Raw genomic sequence first — 4,802 nt, 5'->3', positions numbered from 1 at the left:
AACTGAGAGGAAATTCTCTCCGGATAATAAATATTTACTTTCATCAATATTTCATGCCTAAAACAGAAAATTGAACTAAGTGAAAACGGATAGCTGGAATTAATATAGATGACTATTAAAACGACGATTAGATCATTTGCAGTGCGAGCATTGTTTAAAATAACTTCTGCCATTAAAGGATTTTTTTCTTTAATTGTCACATTTGCACATTACTTAAACAATTAAACCCGAAATGAATAACAATTTGTCAGTATAACCAATTCAAAAACGCAGATTTTCGTCATTGATGATATTGGATGAGAACTATTAGGCACGTTGTTTTTCATCTTAAATGAATAAGGATATGTGAAGGCACATCACGTTCCATTGTTGATATTCATCCAAAACCGGATCCAAGTACACCATATTTTACACGAACTACTGTCTACTATGTAGCATTTCTAGTCTTCATTGTTCGTTGCTAGGACCAAAAGAAAAGACCAGCTGTTATAGAGCGATTTGTAAAGAGTTCATTGTCGCTAGATTAGTGTAATACTGAACTTGCTAACATATTTTAGCACTTAGATAAAACAATTAAAATGGGTCGGACATTACTCACGGATGCTGAAAGTACCACTATTATTAATTTAAAACCTATTTGTTTTATTAGTATGCAAATGAGAAACAAAGCTTTGCCAGCAACAGTTAGGAAGCAACATTTTTTTTAAATGTCTTCATTTACATTTTATTAGGCTGTTATAAGTTCAAGTCACAATTACCATTAGGGGAGAGAGGAGTGGTATTGCAAATCGTCTTTTCGTCGCAAAAACAAATGTGAGTTTAAGTAGATGGCATGCGTCAGTAGTTCACGCCAATTAGGCAATAAACTAACATGATAAACTATACAGAGTGCAAACGCTAAAATGTATCTCCTGCTTAGTTGATTTTGACTTGAAAGTATTACTTCAGCTATCATTAAAACTTGCCGGAGATTGACGTTCAAAGCCATGGTTTTATATGTTACGAAACTTAAGATATTAAAATTCACAAAAAAAAAAAATACACGGGGATTTCAGTCCTTCATAAGCATAGGTCAAGATCAATATGTGGCACCATTTAGGTTTACTTGATATGGAATTTCTATACCCGTCTTTAAGTGGAGTAGTACGTATTTGTTTTACCACCGAGAAGTAATTGGTATAGCGGAGTGGGCAATTTACATGTAGCTATAGACGTTTTTTTTTAATTTTGTTTTTAATTTTGTTTTTATTTTTCAATCTTCACTATTGTATATGTTCATGACGTTTTTTATTGTCTACTTTTTACGGGTGTTCAAAAAATTGATTGCTTTGTCGAGCGCAGCTAGATACGACCGCATAGGTCCAACCATAAACAGTTGGGGCAAAAATGGACACAATATTCGCGCTACATATAGGTCTGAATTAGGATTGTAATTAAATATTTGACACATAATAGGTTTCTGACAGAATAACTGTAGTAAAAGAATTGGTTTTATGATTTGAATTTATATTCATTTCTAATGTGGTTATAAAGGGTCTATAAACCTTGTGTTTAAATTTCATAGATTAGTTAATATTCAGTACTGTCATAAATATGGAACAAAATCTAGAATTGGGGCTATGACCATTTGGGAAATAGATATTCCTTAGCCATGAATCAAATTTACATGACAATTGGTTTAGAGTAGAAAATAGTCCAGTTCTCACCTTTTTATCTAGATTACTTTACTTCTTGTGATGCCTACCTAGGTTTGGTTTTTTAGTCAAGTTTTATGTTCAAGTTCTGACAATGGAACACTATTCTACTGAAGCAGAGATAAGACAGAAATTCTAAATTGATGGTGAGCTTAAAGTCATTTGGCAAACCTCACACAGAGCCAGCTTTCTCATGTTTTTGTTCACAAGATAAACGTTAGCATCAAAATGTGTAATCCTTCAGATGCACATTCTCATGAAGATTATCATTTCAATGCGTTGTGCTTTGAAGATATTATCATCCATTTGACCATTTCTACAAAATTGAAATAAAACCAAAATCAGTATAAATTTATCGTATTTAAATAGATAAGACCATTGGTTTTCCTATTTGAATGGTGTTACACTAGTAATTTTTGAGGCCCTTTATAGCTTGCTGTTCAGTGTAGCCAAGGCTCCATGATGAAGGCCGTACCTTGACCTATAATGGTTTACCTTTATAAATTGTTACTTGGATGGAGAGTTGTCTCATTGGCACTCATACCACATCTTCCTATATCTATCTAAAGGGCAATTAGACATATTAAACTTTGAATAATACAACATGTGACTATCAAAAGACAAACACAACTATCATCTGCTATTTTTTATTTTTCTGTATACATATATGACTAATCCTCTATAAATTGCACTTTTAGTAACATGATACCATTACACAATAAATAAACAAATGGAATGTACAAATAATTAAAACGTCAACAAAACTTAACAATTATCCTTTGTTATACATAGATGATTGATGCTAAGATTTAGAATCTATTTTGAATCTACTGACGAGAAATTACACATCATATTCTATGTATGTCTATTGGCAAATAATCTGAGCAATTCATCATCAGATTGTAATGTTACTTGGTATGTATTCTTTGTCTGTTACATTTTTGGATTAAATGCTTGAACACTGACTTTAAATATCAGTATTATTCGTTGGATACCAATTTTGTTGAATTTGTTGGAACAGATGAATCAACAAATTATAAATTTTCCATTGTCTTGTATATGGACTTTGGCAAAACCATAAAATTAAAGATCTATGAAAATGTAAGTCTTCCTCAATCCACGAAAATTGGTACCCATGAAATCAATAGTATTTTTAAAAGTCTTAAGATTCCTCGTCAAAAAAGTAATAATAGTGATAAGGAGAAAGTTTCCAAACTGGAGAAACAAAACTTATATGAAATGCTGTAAATTGACTCTATTTATACCATCAAACTTAAGGACGTTTCTATTTAAAGGGATTGATATTTGTTTAACTGATGTTCATTAATAATTATCAAATAAAACTTGGAGTCTTAAATTTGTCATTATTATCCAATAAAACTTGAGTCCTAAATTTGTCATTTAGAAATTTTTCATAAATATTTATTTTTGGTGATTAGGTTTCACAGAAAATATAAAATTTCTAACAAAATAATCTATTGCTAGCAAGTCTGGTAGGATCTATCATACTGGCTGTCTATTTCTTTTTTGTTTTCAATGCATTTCAGAAACAGGAGATTAATGTGTTATCCATAGTTTATAAATTATAATCCTTCCCTGCCATTTTAATGTAAATAAAATAAAAGTGCATTAGCAACCTCAGGCCCTACTATAAATTACGAATCTAAAATTTAAAGTCCCACTTTTGATCAACTCTGCTCAAATTAAATTTGTGTGCACTTTAATCAGAAGAAAGCTGCATTTGTGTTCCTAAGGGTAATTAAAGTAGACCAGTGCAGGAAAACAAACTGACTTTAATTAGTTTTTATGCGTCTTTATTTTTAGGATAACTGATCTCCTGGGAAACTATTGTTAATAAACTAACAAGATTATTTAAGATCAAAAGAAAATAATATATTATGGGCAGGTTAGCTTGTCTCCTTCATAGATATGTTATATATTATTTCTTTTGACAAAATTATTTTGTACTATGGAATTCATTATTATTCATTGGATACTAACTTAGGTATGGATGAACATGGTACATATTAAAGATTGCAACAAACTGCAATCTTTCTATAGGATTGAAAGTAGAATTTGTTAAAACCATGAAATCAAGTCAGTATCCACAAGAATACATTTTTTCATTGATCTTCAAAAAATTTGTACCCATGAAAATAACATGCACAGTGTATGCCAGTTGTTGTTCTACAGAAATATATATTCACACTGAAACTAAGTTTCAAAAAAGTATATATAACATGCTTTTTATAATATTTTAACAAATGCATAGCAAAAATTAAAGGAGCCTTTCAGGGGCAGTGTTCCCTTATAGAAGAGGAACTGCTATTACTCAAATTAATGCCTTTGTAATAAGAAGATCAAAGCTAAATACAAGCAGCAAAAAAATACATATCAATAAATCAATAGTACACACATCACTTAAAATATAAATGGTGTATAATGAAAAGTAGAACTAGATATGCAATAAACCTGATAATGCAAGCATCCACAACCTTCAAAATTTTCAGATCTGTTTGAGTTCTCATGATTATAAGAGAAAACTAAATGCCACTATTAAGGCTATAACTTCTGAAACATCTGAGTTGAATGGGAAGAATGTTGATTACTGTGAATTCATGGAAAACTGATTATCGGAGATTTCATGGGTATTGGAGAACCGTAAAATTTAATAAATCAACAAAGTACAAATTTTCTATGGTTTGAATGGAGTTTTTGGCAAAAGTAACGAAATCGCATATCCATCGAAAACACAATTTTTCTCAGTCAAAGATAATTGATATCCACGAACATAAATGCATCCACATTAACTTAAAATGTTGAAAATTTGACAAAATTAAATGAATTTGAAGAAATATTTCAAGGTAGCAAGCAGACTACAGGGAAATACATCATTATACTTTAAAGTTTGTTCTTACTTCTAAATGTTGGGTTTCTTGGCAGGGAAGTCCAAAGCATCATTTTTGAAGTTCTTCATTTCAGCTGACTTGGGTCCATACAACCTCCCAAACCCTTGTAGATTTCGAAAAAGAGCAGGCTAATACCACTACAAGGCAGCACTCGCACCCGCAAAGTGGAAAGGGATTAATATAAGTTGCAAAACTTGTT

The sequence above is a fragment of the Mytilus edulis genome, chromosome 3 (genome assembly GCF_963676685.1).
Source record: "Mytilus edulis chromosome 3, xbMytEdul2.2, whole genome shotgun sequence".
Classification (NCBI taxonomy): Eukaryota; Metazoa; Mollusca; class Bivalvia; order Mytilida; family Mytilidae; genus Mytilus; species Mytilus edulis.
Note: the sequence above shows the minus strand (reverse complement) of the source record.